Genomic DNA, 19,162 nt, shown 5'->3' with positions numbered 1-19,162 from the left:
GTCTTTGATCCATTTGGAGTTGATTTTTGTTTCTGGTGAGATAAAGTGGTTCAATTTCATTCTTCTGCATGTTTCAACCCAGTTTTCCCAGCACCATTTATTGAAGAGAGCCTCCTTCTTCCATTTAATCCTTTGGGCCCCCTTATCAAAGATTAGATATCCATAGGTGTTGGGTCAGTTCAAGTTTTTTCATGTCATGAAAGGTTTTTCATTAAAATTGTTCCCTTGATCGTCAGTCTCTTCATCTGAACAATGATCTCCTTAAATTACACTATATCTCCTTTATTCCAGTTTAAGTGTTCTAGGTGCTTAGGCAATTAGAATAACAATGAAAAGTAACTAATCTGCTGTCAACTGGTATGTAATGTCATAGAAACATGACAAACATATGGATGCTTCAGCAGTACTTTAGTTGTTCAAAGACATGTACAGCTTAACACCAGCTAAACATCAGTTTTCAACTTAGCATCCTAAAAAGTCTTCATTTCTTCTAGTAAAATGACACAAAAAATGATGAGAAGCCAAATAGAATATTTTAATGACGGCAAAAAATCATCTTCATCTCCAGCTTCCTTTTCTTCATAATGAAAGAAGAGAAAAGCAACAAAATGATAGAGTGTGAAACAATTATAACTAAAGAGGATAGTTTATTTTTTAAAAATCTCAGCAATTTAAGCATTCTAAAATGTGTAACTCTGTTAAAGCAGAATACTTTGTCCTTTTAAAAGCTTTCTTGAGGTTTGCTATAAATTTTCAAAATAGCTACCTTTTCATGAATGGAAATAAATGATGTTTCTGTCACATATTTTTCTGAAAGTGTTAACAGGACTCTAACTACCCAATCATTCTAACTGTAAGTACTTGGGATTTTGAGGTTTTCTTTTTTCTAGTTACAAAGCTGTCAAAAAATAAGGAAAAATCAAACTGACTTTTCTCCTATACTCCCACAACTAAAACTAATTCAGTCTCCATGCCAATCTTTTTAAATACTGATTTTATAATTTTGAATTGGTTCCTAAAATAATCCATCAAATAAAATTAATTGGTGATAAACAGAGGCCTTCATTAACGACACCTTGCCAATTGTACTAATTTGGATAGGCTTTGAAAGAAATCCTTTCCAAACTGATCAGATCCTAAAAATCACAGCCTTTGCTAGCACTGCCACCTGCTGCTGAAAGCTAAATCATTTTCTAGAAAGTAGAAACAGAAATAAAAGATATAGCACAAGTTGATCTGAAAAATAGTGCCAGTACATATTTTAAACACAATTTTTAGACAACGGATTAAGTTTTGTCTAGAAATGCGTAAAGCTTTATCTGTACAGTAAGACAATTTAATTGAAAACATTCCTAGACAAATTTTTTGTGTCTGACTGAAGAATATTTTTTCAAAGGAGGCCAAAATTAGGGTGAGAGGGTTTTGCAGACATCTATTATAGGGAGACAAGAAACTGAACCTGTCAACTGCTGTATTGTAAACAATTAACCCTTCCAATAACATGATTTTAAAAAGATTAGTTTTCTAGGATCATTAGTTAAATGATCCTAGAAAACAAAAACAAGGGAAATGTAGTGCAAAAACAAAGTAATAGCAATAAAGTTTTTCCAGAGAATATTAAGTATTTTCTTTTTAATTGAGTAAATAATGTCTAATCATTTCTAGTATACAAAGGGCAGTATAAGTAAACATGTAGGAAGACATAAAGGAAATTGTCAAGACTGGTAAATCCAGTTGAAGGATGTCTGACAAATATTGTTCCTATCATTTCTACCTTTTTTAGGTTCATCAACTTTCTCAATAGGGAAAGAGAGAGAGACAGAATTTAATGCAAAAGATAAACATGCTGAATTTCCATGATGCCTACCTGAAACAGGCATGATGTTAAAATTTTTTTTCAGTTAAAAACAGAAAAATGTTTTAAAAATAAAACATAAAATACTCATGTTCAAAATAAAGAACATTCATTTTAGAGCTAATTATTTGTTAGAAGTTTAACATTCACATAACAGACAACGTTGTTGTGGTTGTCTGTTTAAACTTCTCTCTGTAAATTTTTCCTCCAATTACTCAAATCCATAGAAATTGAAATTCCATAACACTAGCCTACCAATTGGAGGTTCTCTCTTTGGCAAGTTCAAAATGGAGTTTCAGATTAATAGCTTAGATCTAACGTTTTTCACAGGATCAACAGGTAAATTTGCAAAGAAAAAAAAATAAGGAAAGACATGTAGAGAATAAAAGAAGTAAAGACAACTGTGCAGAGAAAGGGAAAATAAAATCTGACAGGTTTTTGCTATTTTAGTTAAGTCCTGCACCACTTGCCCACAAGCCTAAAATATCACTCTGTATCCAGTATCATTCATTCCTCCACCAGTACCCCTCCACACACTTTATAATTGCAGTAACTTGTCATGGGGTTCTATTTCTTAAAGGCAAAAGCCTTCATACCAGCAATGTGGAAATACAGGGGAAGTTACTGATACAACAACAAAAAAGAAATAAAGAAATAAAGAAAGGAAGGAAGGGAGGAAGGAAGGAAGGAAAGAAGAAAGGAAAAAAGAAAGAAAAGAAAAAAATAGGACCCAGCCTGTAATGAGAACATTTGTTTGAAAGACTGGAAAATGTAGGTGCTGCTCATAAAATATTTTTAAATTAATTAATTTTTTATATTTATTTATTTATTTTTGTTGCCCTTGTTGTTTTATTGTTTTTGTTATTGATGTCATTGTTGTTGGACAGGACAGAGAGAAATGGAGAGAAGAGGGGAGGATAGAGAAGGGGAGAGAAAGACACTTGCACACCTGCTTCACCGCAAGTGGGGAGTCGGGACTCAAACCCGGATCCTTACGCAGGTCCTTGTGCTGCGCTCCCGCCCGACTCCCCTTAGTTAATTTATTTATTTTCCCTTTTGTTGCCCTTGTTGTTTGTTGTTGATGTCGTTGTTTTAGATGGGACAGAGAGAAGGAGAGAGGAGGGGAAGACAGAGTGGGGAGAGAAAGATAGACACCTGCAGACCTGCTTCACCGCCTGTGAAGCGACTTCCCTGCAGGTGAGGAGCCAAGGGCTCAAACCGGGATCCTTACTCTGGTCCTTGAGCTTGGCGCCACATACCCTTAACCCGCTATGCTACAGTCCTGAGGAAAGCCTGCAGGACAAGGAATCCCACCCCAGAGGTTCCAGGACTGGAAGAAATAGGGGTTTTATAGAGAATGGGGAGGTTCCTGCTGTCTTAGAGTTTAAGAAGGCAATAGATAGTTACGGTTATAACCAAGTTATTTGGAAATCTGGTTGATGTGGATCAATCTCATCAAAATGAATATTCTACCCAGAGCCATATACAAATTTAATATGATACCCACGAAAGTCCCACCAAGTTTCTTTAAGAAAATAGAACAAAAATCACAATCATTTATTAGGAACAAGAAAACAGAATTGCCAAAACAGTTTTGGGGAAAAGAAACAGAAATGGAGGCATCACACTCCCAGATCTCAAACTATATTATAAGGCCATCATAATCAAAGCAACCTGGTACTGGAACAAAAATAGATATATACAGACCAGTAGAACAGAAGTAAAAGTCCAGAAATGAACTCCCACACCTATGGACATCTAATCTTTGATAAAGGGGACCAGGGCTCAATTCTAAGCACCACCTTGCTTCAGAGCTGAGAAGTTTAAAAATTGAAAAATACTGGTTTAGTGCACCAATGCAAAGGACTCTGGAGAAAAAAGTGATGGGGGTGATGGGGGCTTTCAGGTGCTGGTGCATGGTGGTAGAAAAGGATTTTTAAAAAAGTGAGTGTTTGGCAGACACCTATAAGGGAGAAATAAGAAACTGCACCTATGTGTCTCCTACCCCTACCCCACTTACCTTCGGAACTTACCTTTGTGTAGACATCCAACTCCACGGATTCGATCACAGGCCTCTAGCTTCACACCCACCACTTAACCTCTCAACCACAGCCGTCACCCATGCCGAGGGATGGTTTCTAGTAATCTTCGCTTCTGTCCATTAATCATTATTAGGAAAACTTGCAATGAACCACTTCCTGCTTCCACTCCCAACTTTCAGATGTTTTCCATTCTCCATCTCACTCTTACCCTCTTTCTTCCCTTTCCGTGCCATATCGCCACAAAGACCAAACCATCCCTATGTACTCCACTTTTTCAAACCATCCCTACAAACCCCATCATTTCTTCTCTGTTTCCTTATTAATGCTTTTGCTAGTTTTGCTTTTTTTAAAGGGATGCTAAAAATGTGACCTCCATAAGCAAAGAAAAGTCTCACCAGAACCCAGTCAGGCTGGCACCCATATCTCAGGCTTTCTATGTTTCAGAGATGTGTGTATGTGACACATGTGTGTAGTTGATAGACAAGAGGTAAAGTAGGAGTAATATTAGAAATACTGCTAATTTTTCTGAACACAATCAATAATTGACAACTTTGTGTTGCACTGAGCCTCTGTATGTAGATGTTTCTTTCCACTGCTTTTTTATCTTTGTTTTTAAATTTCTGAGAGAAGTCAACAGACAGAGATGGAAGAGAGAGAGAGAGAGAGAGAGAGAACATCACAGCAAGTTTCACCATCTGTAGATCTTCCACACATCCATCAATGATAAACTCATGTGATGCTGAAGCTCAAACACAGATACTCTTTCACATACGGCATTGCCAGGCATTCAATTTATATTTAATGTTTATAAATATACATACATTACAATTTAAAAAAACATCTGAAAGTTGTGAGTGAAAGCAGGAAGTGGGTCCTTGCAGGTTTTCCTGATTATGATTATGGATAGAAGCTAAGATTACTAGAAACCTTCCCGCGGCATGGCTGACAAGCTGTGGTTAAGAGGTTACATCGCTGGATGTGAAGCTAGAGGCTTGTGATCCAATTTCTGGAGTCAGATTTCTCTACTCTAATGTAAGCCTGACCATGATGGGGGGGAGGGGGAATTCAATTTATATTTAATGTTTATAAATATCCAGTTGTTAAAGAGTATTCTTACCACAGACTGAGTCACTAGTACCTAGGCTATCAAAGGGAAGTACATAACCAAAGAGCTCATCAAAGAAATGAATCAGAAAACATCTTAGTCTTTAAAGTTTAACATATATAATCAGAATCTAATATTTTTTTATTTAAGAAAGGATTAATTAACAAAACCATAAGGTAGGAGGGGTACAACTCCACACAATTCCCACCACCCAATCTCCATAACCCACCCCCTCCCCTGATAGCTTTCCCATTCTCTATTCCTCTGGGAGCATGGACCCAGGGTCATTGAGGGTTGCAGAAGGCAGAAGGTCTGGCTTCTGTAATTGCTTCCCCGCTGAACATGGGCATTGACTGGTCGGTCCATATTCCCAGTCTGCCTCTCTCTTTCCCTAGTAGGGTGTGTCTCTGGGAAAGTGGAGCTCCAGGACACATTGGTGGGGTCTTCAATCCAGGGAAGCCTGGCCAGCATCCTGATGGCATCTGGAACCTGGTGACTGAAAAGAGAGTTAACATATGAAGCCAAACAAATTGTTGAGCAATCATGGACCCAAAGCTTGGAATAGTGGAGAGGAAGTGTTAGGGAGGTACTCACTGCAAACTCTAGTGTACTTCTGCTTTCAGGTATATATTTTGCAGTAGTTTATAGATACATGTGAACATAAGCTCTCTCTCACAGAAACTGGTGTATATCTAGGTTATGGGACTTTGTTAAAAAGTGAACCACCTGAGATGCAATTAGAGTATACTATGAAAGGAAAGGTCTCACCCGAGTAATGAAGCTGAAGGGTTGTCATTCCACACATGAAGTCTCTGGACACAGTCTGAGGTGAAGCATGTTGAGGTGGCAATCGTTGCGTTGGTTACGTTGTGATCGGCGGATGCAATATTATTTGGTATGGATTGGGAGACGCATACGGGAAAGTGGGCCATATCCAAGGGTTCCAGGACTGGGGGAAGTAGGGGCTCTATAGTGGAGATGTGAGGTTCCTGCTGTCTTAGGGTTCCATAAGACAATCGATAGTTAATGTTATCATCACATTATTTGTTAATTGGGTTAACTTTGAAAAGTCCTTTTGTTATGGTTTGCTGTACAGTATCCAGTATCTTGTATATAGCTGTGCTATTAGATGCTTCTAATCTATTCTTTTTAATATATAGGCTGTGTATTTGATATGCGGACTCTCTCAAAAGCCTAATATTTTTAAATGTACTAAAAAGAGAGAAAGGAGGCCAAGCTCAATGAAGTAATTATGTTGCAAGCATTAGCTGCATCCTACTTATAAGTGAATCATTTTCTACCCCCTAATTCTAGAAGAGGGAGCATGTCTATAACACTTAGATATTGGGCCCTGTATTAGCACTGGCTGCATCAAGATCCTGCCTACATCAATCATTAACTGTTCACAAAAAATTTCAAACCAAATGATGATATATTTGGATATCAAATATCGCTAGAAAAAGTAATTATAAACATTGTGGGGTGTGGCTGAAGGAGCAGGTGGCACACAGGAAACAGTTGTACGTAACAGGTGTTATGGATACATAGCACATATGACAAGAAGAAACCAGAGCAGAATGTGAAGAAAAGATAAAAAAAAGTGGATGAAATTAATATTGTGGCACATGAGTGTCCTATATGCAGAATGACAAACAAGTTCACAGATTCCGAGCTAGGAGATTTTAATTAAAAGCAATTATATTAAGAAAACAAAAATAATTAACTTATATTGCAGATAGTATCGTTAGTAACTAAAGATAAATCATGAATATTTCTAGATAGTTAATTATCTGCCCAGGGAAGTCAGGTTGGCATTATGGTAGTATCTGGAACCTGGTGCCTGAAAAAGAGTTAAGATAAAAAGCAGAGCAAATTGTTGACTAATTAAGAACATAAAGGCAAGAATATTGTGGATGGAGATTTGGGGTCTCCACTTTGGAAAAAGCTAGTAGGTCTATTTTAGATATATTCCAAGGGTCCCATGACCCAACTAGTTTTTGCCTGCACTGGACTTCTAATATGCACGTGACCTAAGCTATTGTCTAGGAGGATGATGTCACAGTTGAAAAAAGGACCAGAAAGCTGGATCAGGGAAGCAAGTAGCTCCCAAATAGGGGAAAAGTATATAAATATCGTTAACTGTAAACCCCATTGATCTGATCTGGGGTAAGGACCATATTTTTTTCCCAGAATATATCTGTTACTTTTCTAACAGTATCAGTAGTAAGCTCAAGAGGGCATCTACACACATTTACAAGTTTCAACAATAGCCAAGGTAGTAAATAACTAATCCAGTATAATTTACTATTCCAAAATAGAGTGTTTGACCAATATACCTCAACAGAGAGATGCCATAATTGCTTCACTCCACTTTCAATGACTGATCTATAAGGAAAGATGCTTTTTAGGCTTAACCTAGAACTGTGTGGGCCCTGTGGGAAATGATGGGCCTCTGTAAAATGTGTTACTGTTTACTAATAAGGATGTAGAAGAAGCATAACTGATGAACCAGCAAATATGCTCTGACTTATTTGGTCTGTGCTGAATGAATTTGAATATCATCAAAATACGTTATCCTTATCCATAACCTGCTTCCTATAATTCAGCCTATCCTCATACTAATTTCAGAAGGAACTTCAAGCCTTTCAGTATTTTACATACCTGTGCTCATCCTATGGCATTACATAAAAAGGATATTTTTCTAAAGGACAAAAAATGAAACTTTCAATAGGAGAAGGTTAGAGGATAAATATTTTAAACCCAGTGAACATTTATTTAGCAATATTTACATTGGATGCTGATATATAACAAACAGAATTTTTTAGCTAAAAATACTTTCAATTAACTCCTCTGAATGTTTACCATTGGACCACCAGGGATCTATGGAGACAGGAATCAAAAGCCTCCTTCTGAGTGGGCTGAAAGATAGTTCCTTGGAAGAGTGTACTTTGCCATGCCTGAGGTCACCCCATGGAAGTATCTGTTGTAAATTAACTTAAAAAGAGGTATGGGTGGTGGGGCTGCTTGTGGTGCATATAGAAGAATTCACAGCAGGAGCTGGGAACTGGTTTAATCAATACACGGTTATTAGGGTGAAACAGGTGAAAGGCAAAATAAGTACTTATCATCAAGAGTTAAGTGTACACTAGGTCAATAAAGTCTGAATATGGTTATCAAAGTTTAGTCCCATAAGATAAACAGTTATAAGCTCTGGTAAAGCTTGATCATGGCTGTAGAGGGATCTAAAAGTTTACCGGCTAGCAAGAGTCACACGTGTTCAGTTCCTAGGAGAAGCAGCCATGGCGGATACCTGACCAGAAGAAGCTTCTGACCAGAAGTAGCAGCAGCAGCAGCCAAAGAGAGCAAGCCACGTGCTCAAAGTCCCTGCTTTTATACATCCCCTTCTCTGAAGCACCTCCTCAGGGTGGTGTCATTTGTATGCTAATAGTCCCAAACTCCTGCTGGGGGTCACCACAAGTGGTGGTCACCACACATGGGAGATTTAAAAGTGGTAGAGCAGCGTCGTCATCTCTCACCCTCTATATTATAATATATATACTGGTAAAATTGTTGTTAGTTCTACTAATGCAAAAATGAACAAGATAGTTGGTCCTCTCAAAGAAAATCCTAATCTTTTTAAGTAAAAGGGGAAAAAAAAGGCTGTAAAATATAATGAGGATGTTCTTTAGGTTGGTTGGTTGGTTGTTTTGTTTTGTTTTGTTTTGAGTGCACTAATAACTGACAAGAGAGAAATTTTGGTTTCCTTTAGATAGATTCACATAAACTTAGTTTTGAAGATCAAGTAAGAATTATTTAAGAAAAGGCTATGTATGAGGATAATATGGTGAAGTCTGAAATTTTTTTTCTAACAGAATAAGTATAGAAGGAGTTGGAACTAGGAGAGAACTCATTCAATGGAGCATTATGTCTTTCAATGTGGAAGAGCATAGATTTATGTGCCTATGATAGCACACTCATGATAGCACCATGGGCAGTGCTGGGGTTGTTCCATAGATGGCAGAGTGTTGCTATGGTATCTTTCTTTTCTCAAATTTCCTCCTCTATCAATCACTAAAATAATAATAAGGGTCAGGAGGCTGGGTAGTGGCATATCCAGTTGAGCACAGACATTACCATGAGCAAGGAAGGACCCTGCTCCCCACCTGCAGAAGGGACACTTAATGAATGTCTTCAGATGTCTTTCTTTTTCACTCTCTTTCCCCCTTTATCTCTCCCTCAATTCTCTCTATCCAATCAAATAAAATAGAAGGAAAAAATGGCCTCCAGGAGGAGTGGATTCATCTTGCAGATGATAAGCCCTAGAAATAACCCTGGTGGTAATAAAGAGAGAAAGAGAGAGAGAAAAAGAAGAAGAAGCATGAGAAGAAAACAGCAACATTAATAATAACCCAACATTTACCTGAGTGATTTCTCAGTGGTGGCATCATGCAAGGCCCCAGCACTACAATGAAAAGGGAGGTGTGAATAGGTGGGTTGTAGCTCATCAGAGAGTGCCTTGACATGTATAGGGCCCCAGTCTGAGGTCTAGCTCTATATTATAGATGCAGTAGCATTAGGTGAAGCTCTGATACTATGGTATCTGTCACCTTTTCTGTCTCTATTTGAATAACAGAGGTATATAAAGTGGTGAAAAACACATGTACACCAGATCCTGGGCCCACAAATTTAATTAATGAATTAATTAAAATAGGAAGAGTGAACAAACCATAACCTCTCTAATTCTAGCCCTTTTTCTAGCCATGACATGATCCCCCCAGACAATAACTTGGATCCACCTACATATCAGATGTTAGGCTCAGAAAAAAAAAAAAACTAGTATAATCATGAGCCCTTTGGAATATAAGTAAAATAGGCCTACTAACTTTCTACAAAATGGAGACCCCCAACTCTTCATCTGCACTATTCCAGGCTTTAGGTTCATAATTAATCAACAATTTGTTTGGCTTTGTATGTCAACTCTTCTTTCAGCCACCAGGTTCCAGATGTTACCATGATGCCAACTGGACTTCCCTGGGCAGACAACCCCACCAATGTGTCCTGGAGCCCTGCTTCCCCCAGAGCTCTGCCCCACTAGGGAAAGAGAGAGAGAGGTTGGGAGTATGGATCAACCTGGATCAACGATGTCCATGTTCAGTAGGGAAGCAATTACAGAAGCCAGACCTTCCACCTTCTGCACCCCATAATGACCCTGGGTTCATACTCCCAGAGGGATAAAGAGTAGGAAAGGTATCAAGGGAGGGGATGGGATACAGAGTTCTGGTGGTGGGAATTGTGTAGAGTTGCACTGCTATTATCCTATGGTTTTTGTCAGTGTCTCCTTTTTATAAATCAATTTAAAAAAAAATATAGAAAGAAAATATTAGAATGTCTTTTACAGTAATTCTTATAACTTTTCCCCATATACTATACTATACATATTATATAGTATACATCTTAGTATTTTAAACCTTGTACTTGTGTGTAATGTATCAATAAATATATACGCATCCAAAAAGATTTGTGTGTACCCATGTTCACAGCAATACAATTTATAATAGCCAAAACCTGGAAGCAACCCAGGTTTCAAGCAACAGATGAGTAGCCGAGCAAGTTGTGGTATATATACACAATGGAATACTACTCAGTATTAAAAATGGTAATCTCACTGTTTTCAGCCCATCTTTGATGGAGCTTAAAGAAATCATGTTATTTGAAATAAGTCAGAAACAGATGGATGAATATAGGATGAACTCATTCACAGGCAGAAGTTGAAAAACAAGATAAGAAGAAAAAACAATAAACAACCTGGACTGAAGTTGATGTATTGCACCAAAATAAAAGACTGGGGAGGATGACAGAGGACCTAGTGGGGGTTGTATTGTTATGTGGAAAACTGAGAAACGTTATGTATGTACAAACAGTTGTATTTACTGTCGAATGTAAAACATTAATCCCCCAATAAGGGAAATATATATATATATATATATATATATATATATATATATATTGAGTATAACTCCTTCAAGCTTTTTAATTGATATTGTTACCATTGAATTTCATCTACAATTGAACTAATCTGGTTTTCATTCCTCTTCTGGCTTATATTACTTAAGATGATTTCTTCATTACCACCCAAGGTAACTATTAGTTAATCATCAATATTTCTTACTGTTTCATTAGTGAAATAATGATTTACAGCACAGATGTTGGGTAAAGTTTCTTCTCTTTTTGTGATAAGTATCTGCATACCTCTCCCACCACCAACATACTTCTTCATCTGCTATTGTGTACTGGGTCCTATACTCTCTCTCTCTCTCTTTTTTAAATATTTATGTATTTATTCCCTTTTGTTGCCCTTGTTGTTTTATTGTTGTAGTTATTATTGTTGTGGTTATTGATGTCATTGTTGTTGGATAGGACAGAGAGAAATGCAGAGAAGAGGGGAAGACAGAGAAGGGTAGAGAAAGACACCTGCAGACCTGCTTCAATGCCTGTTGGGGAGCCAGGGGCTCAACCCAGATCCTTATGCTGGCCCTTGCACTTTGTGCCACTTGTGCTTAACCCATTGTGCTACCACCTGTTGTTAAAGTTCTGGGGGTGCCAGCTGGCCAGGCTAGCGTCATGGTGGAAGACAGAGACAGAGACTCGGGGACACACGGCTGGGCTGAGAAGCTGCAGTTTAATCTTTATTCACGAACAGGCAAATCACCACACCATGTGCTTCCCCCATCATTCTTCCTCTGCTGCTGCTGCTGGGACTCTGGGCGTCCTTAGCATAACAGGGCAGGGAGAAAGAGGGGCGTGAAACTAGCAAGGACCAAACCATTTCTCTCAGAGGTAGGGGGAAGGGGCCAAACCAACACAAAGAATACCAACAACCACCCACTCCCCTGGGTCCCATACTCTCAAGTCTCTCACTTGCCTCCCCCCAACCTCTGAGTCCCTGGCATTCCAGCAACATTTAATAATTTAACCATCTCAAAATTCTGTCAGTTAAATATATACTATAACTGATTGACAGTTAACAGTAATTAGGTGGACTCTCGGGAATTTTTCACCAAAAAATTAAAATATACAGACTTTTTAGATTAATGTTAAATATCCTCACATACAACACTGAAGAAGGTTTTATCTGAAAATGTATAAATACTCTTTAGAATGAAAGAAAGATGGAATATTCTCATTATTTTTCAAAGCTCTAGAAATTTACTGAATTCAGATTGACAGCTTAATTCAGAGAATAAAAACAAAATGCCAGTCTACAGATTGAAAAAGATGTTTATTAATCATTCTAAATTCCATTCCTTTTTTAATGTATTCCAAGAATATCAGAGCAATCAGCATTGTATTATTGCTGCAATGATAGCTTAGGAAGCAATGAAATCTCCTCTGAGATATTGAAATCAGACAAATTGATTTCAGGATAGTTGGCAGCACTGTCAAGGCACTTTGTTTAGAAATAAAAGGTAAGGTGTCCTCTGATCATAGTAACATCATTCCAATTTTTCATTCCAAAATTCCAGATTTATTTCTGAACTAATCCTCCATAGGGAACAAAAAAATAAAAATAAAAAAAGAGTCTATTCACCTCCACCAGTAAATTAACTGGCCTGTGAGCACATAACACATGGCTTTAAATAAAGCATTAAATTACCCGTCCTCCATAGAGGTAGAATCAACTCTGATTCATAGAGCAGGTAACAAAACCTTAGGCTCTCAATCATGACTGAAGGAATTTACGTGCACTGCAGACATTCACTCTCCGAAGAAGGTCATTGCTTCACAGTCTGGGAAATAATCCCTGCCAGCCAACTTGCAAAGTGCCTGAGGCATCACTCCTGAGAGGCATAATTCCTCTTCTTTCAAGGCTAGAGGTCAGAGCCATGATCACAGCTCAGTGAAATTTAAAGGAAAAAGTATCTAGGGTCAAAAATATCCTAAGGATAAATAGAAGACTAAAACTATAATACATATGTATATATATATATATATATATATATATATATATATATATATATCACTCCTCTGGGCTTTCACATAGTGATGGAAAGACTTGTTGCAGAATATTGAATTTAGATTTTTTTTTTTCATCTAATAGCTTCAAAATAACTAAACCAAAACTGAATACAGACTCTGATGGATGTCATGCTGCAGTCAGTTTTGAGGACATTTTTAAATGCTACAAATCCATTCAAATCACCATCAGCCTAGACATTCAAGTTTAAGTGACTTAAACAACAAATGTGAGCAGTGGATCAGTGGTGAAATTACTGTATCAATTAACTTAAGTACACAAAAAGAATGCTGCTCTTTCAAGCAATGTTAATTCTACCTCTGATCAGACAGAATCCTCACTCAGCTGTTGCTTCATAAAATAAAACTCACATAGCTAAAGGAGAGAGATGATTTGTAATAATAATAAATTGTAATTTGGAAAGCCTTTATAAAATATATGAAGGGAAGTGATAACATCTTAGTTACAGTTACTTTTATATAATTCCAAAAGTTAAAATCTATTAAAATGGATTTTTTTAATCATTAAGAGTGATGAGATTACTAGTAGGCTCAACAATAGTGACTTAATAAACAAAATCATGGGAGTCGGGCGGTAGCCCAGCAGGTTAAGCACACGTGGCGCAAAGAGCAAGGACTGGCCTAAGGATCCCAGTTAGAGCCCCCAGCTCCCCAGGAGAGTCGCTTCACAGGCAGTGAAGCAAGTCTGCAGGTGTCTATCTTTCTCTCCTCCTCTCTGACTTCCCCTCCTCTCTCCATTTCTCTCTGTCCTATCTAACAACAACATCAACAACAACAACTACAACAACAATGAAAAACAACAAGGGCAACAAAAAGGGAAAATAAATATATATTTTAATTTTTTTAAATAAATAAACAAAATCATAAGACTAAATTTTAAAACCAAAGGCATTTCTAGATGTATACATTAAAGGAGTAAAGTGTTTAATTTTTGTCTTCTCTGAAAACCATACTGTCATTTTTAGTAAGGGGTTGTGTTTATAAATACTGAGTGAGTATAACATGTATTAAATCAAATAACTTGGAACTGTTGACAGAGAGGCCAGTCCATATTCTGCCTACCAGGTCCTTGAATGCTATATTCACTATTAGGCTCAGGCAAAAATTACTGAAGTCGTGGGCCCATAGGAAAACCTAAAATAGACTTCCTAGCTTCTTCCTATAGGAAGACTCCTAATTTCATTTGCTCTACTCCTACCTTTGGGTTTCTGTTCACTAAACAATGTTTTCCTGCTTTATGTCTTACTTCCCTTAAGCCACCAAGTTTCAGACACTACTATGATGCCATCTTGACTTCCCTAGGCAGATGACCATACCAATGTGTCCCTCTCCAGACCCCTACCCCACTAAGGAAAGAGAGAAACAAGTTGAGAATATGGATTGGCCTGCCAACTCCCATGTCCAGCAGAGAAGCAATCACAGATGCCAGACCTTCCACCTTCTGCAATAACAAATTTTGGTACATATTCCCAGAGAGGGATAAACAATAGGGGAGCGGCTCGCTCATGGAGGGGATGCTACTTGGAACTCTGGTATGGGAACTAGATGGCCCTGTTATTTTACAATCTTGTTAATCATTTTTAAAATTGCTAATATACAAATTTAAAGCGAGATTTTATGGTATAGAACTGGGTAGTGGCACACCTGATAGAGTGTACACATTACTATGCTCAAGGACCTGGGTTCAAGCTTCTGGTATCTACTTACTGAAGGTGAAGAATGGGGCTTCACAGGAGATGAAAAAGTGCTGTGGATATCTCTCTCTCTCCTTCACCCTTCTCGCCTCAGAATCTATCAGGAAACGTAAAAGAAAAAGAAAAGTCCACTGAAAAATGATAGATTTGTACAGGTAATGAGCATTAGTGATAAGCCTACTAGCCAAAGAAGAAGGAGGAGTAGGAGGAATAGAGAAAGGAAGGAAAAGAAAGAAGAGAAAAAGTGATGCTATGTTTTTTCTGATGTATCTGCCACCTCCTCTGAATCTGAACTACTAATATTACTAAAGTAAGTTTGCTCCTACTCTTTTCAGAATCAGGGTCTACCCTGGCATGAAGGAAAGATCCCCTGACAGTTTCCATGTTCTCAGTTCCTGGCCCTTCAAAACTAAGGCCAAAGCTCCCTATTACCTTTCATTTAACTTTTTTGTATGTCTTAAAATAGACTTGTTATATAGTCAGGTAGCAACTTAACCCTGAAATCTCACTGACTTAGAAAATGAAGGTTTTCTGTGGTCCAGGAGGTGGCACAGTGGATAAAGCGTTAGACTCTCCAGCATTGAGGTCCTGAGTTCAATCACCAGCAGCACATGTACCAGAGTGCTTTCTGGTACTTTCTCTCTCTCCTCCTATCTCTCTCATTAATAAATAAATAAAATCTTTAAAAAAAAGAGAAAGAATATTAAGGTTTATTTCTGGCTCATACAAATCTACTGAAAGTCTATCAGCTGGCCAGAGCAGCTTGCTTCCAGGGATGAATGCCAGCCCTATTTTTTTGTGACTCAATCATTTTAACATGCCATAGCCAGATTGCCATAACAAAGCAATAAAAAAAAAAAAAAATCTGGAAGGGGGATTCAGGCGGTAGCACAACGGGTTAAGCACACGTGGTGTGAAGCGCAAGGGCTAGAGTAAGGATCCCAGTTCCAGCCCACCTACCTGCCAAGGAGTCGCTTCACAAACGGTGAAGCAGGTCTGCTGGTGTCTATTTTTCTCTCTGCCTCTCTGTCTTCCCCTCCTCTCTCCATCTCTCTGTATCCTATCCAACAACGACAACAATCATAATTACAACAACAATAAAAAACAACAAGGGCAACAAAAGGGAAAATAAATAAATAAAATTTAAATAAATAAATATCTGGAAGTTACTGTACTGGCTCTAAACTGTTTTAGCTCAGGAGAGCATCACTTCTGACCACAGTGTACTGAGTACAGTTATTCATAAGACCATGCCTAGTTCTTAGCAACCTGGCCCACATCCTCTGTCCAAAAAATCTGGAAAAGGAAAAAAAAAAAAAAAGGGGTGAGCACTTTAAGTCTACACTATACATTTTCTAGCCCCATCCTGTATGACTAGTTTTGAGTGCTCACATATACTCTCCATGTTGTCCTCAGTCTGTCAGAGAGCATGTGATGGTTTATCACTTATTCCACCTCATTAGACAATGATTTTCATGAAGAGAAATCTAGGTAGACATTATTTTCCTAACTGCATTCCATACGCGCACACACAATAACCACAGAAAGTGATATCCTATGATTGTCTAATGTTACTTGAGAAGTTGCAGCTACCAAGGTGTATGTGGTAGCTGCATCAAAAATATTTTTAATTAATACAAAAATATCAGCAAATATTCACTGAATGTTTCCTATGTGCCAACTAAAATTTCAAATCCTGGGGAAATTGCAGTAAATATGATAAAGTGTTTTTTTTTTTCAATGTGGTGGTTTTATATCCAACTAGGGAAAAACAATGAATAAGCACCAGAAATGAGATAAATCAAAAATAAAAATGTTATAAATAAGAAAATATCAGAAGAGCTACTATAAAATCAATGATGAGGAAGCCATAAATGAAGCAAAAGCCCACGGACATATGCAGAAGTGCTCTAATTCACTCAACAGAGAAATTCAAATTAAAAGTACACTTACCTCACACATGTGAGAGCAGGCTTTATCAATAAATCAAGAAAAGTTAAGTGTTGGAGAGGATGAGGTGAGACAGGAACTCTACTACACTACCGAGAGGAGTACAAATTGGTGCAGCCATTATTATGAAGAACAGTATGGAGAATCCTTAAACAAATACAAGTGGAAATATCTTATGATCCAGCAATTCTACTCCTAGGCATTTACCCAAGGGATATAAAACTGATTCGAGAGGGGTATATGCACCCCCATGTTTATAGCAGCTTTACTCACAATAGCAAAAAACTTGAAAACAACCACAATGCCCTTTGACAGATGACTGGATAAAAAATATGGGACATATGGAGTATTATTATACAATTAAAAAAAAGATGATATGGAGGGGTGGGTGGTAGCACAGCGAATTGAACACACATGGGACAAAGCGCAAGGACTTGCATAAGAATCTGACTTAGAGCCCTGGGCTCCCCACCTACAGAGGATCACTTCACAAGCAATGAAGTAGGCCTGCAGATATTTATCTTCTTCGCCCCCACTCTGCCTAGATCACGTAGACAACTTATATAGGACTTTCCTGGGAAAATATAATTAATAATATATGTTCAGTTCATATTAAGAAAGATATATTATGTTAGGGGGGCCAGATGGTGGAGCACCTGGTTGAACGCATGTGTTACAATGCGCAAGGACCCAGGTTTGAGCCTCCAGTCCCCACCTGAAGGGGGAAAGCTTCACAAGCGGTGAAGCAGTATTGTAGGTGTCTCTCTGTCTCTCACCCTCTCTATCCTTCCCTTCCCTCTTGATTTCTGTCTCTATCCAATAAACAAATAAAGATAATAATAAAAAAGAGATATATTATGCTAGGCTAAAGAGTATTAACATATTTGTAGGTATTCAGGAATCTTTAAGTTTCAAATTGAGAAGCTAATTAAATAATAACATGGCATTGAATTACTGCCTTTGGAGTAATTCTGGTTTGTGGGCATGTGTGAACATATGCTCTATCTCAGGGGACCTGGACTATATCTAGGTTTGGGGACTTTATAGGAGAGTGTACCACCTGGTATGGAATTAGAGAATACTATGAAAGGAAAGGTCTTACCCGAGTGATGAAGCTGAAAGGTTGTCATCCCACCTGTGAAGTCTCTGGACACAGTCTGAAGTGAAGCATGTTGGGGTGGGACTCATTACATTGATTAGGTTTCGGTCCGCGGATGCAATATTATTTGGTATGAATTGAGAGAAGCATACAGGAAAGTGGGCCCCACCCTAAGGTTCCAGGACTGGGGGAAATATAGGCTCTATAGAGGAAATGTGAGGTTCCTGCTGTCTTAGGGTTCAAGAAAACAATGGATAGTTATTTTTATCATCACATTATTTGGTAATTGGGTTAACTTTGAAAAGTCCCTTTGTTAGGGTTTGCTGTATAATACCCAGCATCTTGTATATAGAGGTGTCACTGATTGCTTCTGTTCCCCCTGGTCTAGGTTTTGAGAGAGTCGACATATCAAAGATTCAGCCTATGTATTCAAAAGACTCAGTCTGTGTTTTAAAAAGTTCGAGACATATGATCAGTTTTTCCCCTCTCATATTAATTAAATAGTGGTTTATATGACTACACTTTAATAAGAGTGTACATAAATACCATTCCCATCATGAAAAGGCTGTGTCCCATCCCACCCACCCACCCCAACCCTCCCAATAATAATTTTGAAAGGGTATATATACCCCTTTGTTCATAGCTGCACTATTTATAATCACTAAAATATGCAAGCAATCTGTTCAATGAAAAATTATTGGATAAAGAAATTATGGAGTAGTATGCAATGGCATACTACTCTTAAATCAAAAATAGATGAAACTGTATCATCTGGAACAAAATGAATGGAACTAGAAATGGTTATGCTAAGTGAAAGAAGTAAAGAAGTGAAGGACTGCTAGATGGTTTTCTCTAATGAAGAATACTCCAGCAAATGAGCTTACAAAAATAAAATAAACAGAAAAGTTAATCACATTGTCTCTTGGACTTTGTCAGAACCATATTGAATAATGTGGGGTGGCAGTGTATAGAGAACTTTGGTAGAGGTTGTAGTGTCTTACATACTCTAGGTGTGGATTTGAAACTATATTGTTGAAATCTTGCAATTTTGTAAACGCATTGCTGAACAAAACATGTTAGTGAACAAAACATGAAAAAAAAAACTTAAGCTCACTGATACAGTTAAAAACATGCAGGATACTAGGGAACTGACTTATTACTGTGAAAAAAATAGTTAATAAAAAATAAAGTCACACATTTATCCTTCTCTACTTGTACCAACTACATTTTGGTTCTTTGGGGCCACACTCTACAAACTTCGGTCTCAAACATAATGAAATTCAATCTTTCACACACAACTAACCAACCTCTTCTTTCAGGAGGTTGCAATACTCAAAGGTTGCAATACCCAAGTGGAGTCACAGTCAATGACCTTTAAACTAC

This window comes from Erinaceus europaeus, chromosome 11 (assembly GCF_950295315.1).
Source record: "Erinaceus europaeus chromosome 11, mEriEur2.1, whole genome shotgun sequence".
Taxonomy (NCBI): domain Eukaryota; kingdom Metazoa; phylum Chordata; class Mammalia; order Eulipotyphla; family Erinaceidae; genus Erinaceus; species Erinaceus europaeus.
The sequence above is the reverse complement of the archived record's forward strand: the minus strand, read 5'-3'. Positions refer to the sequence as shown.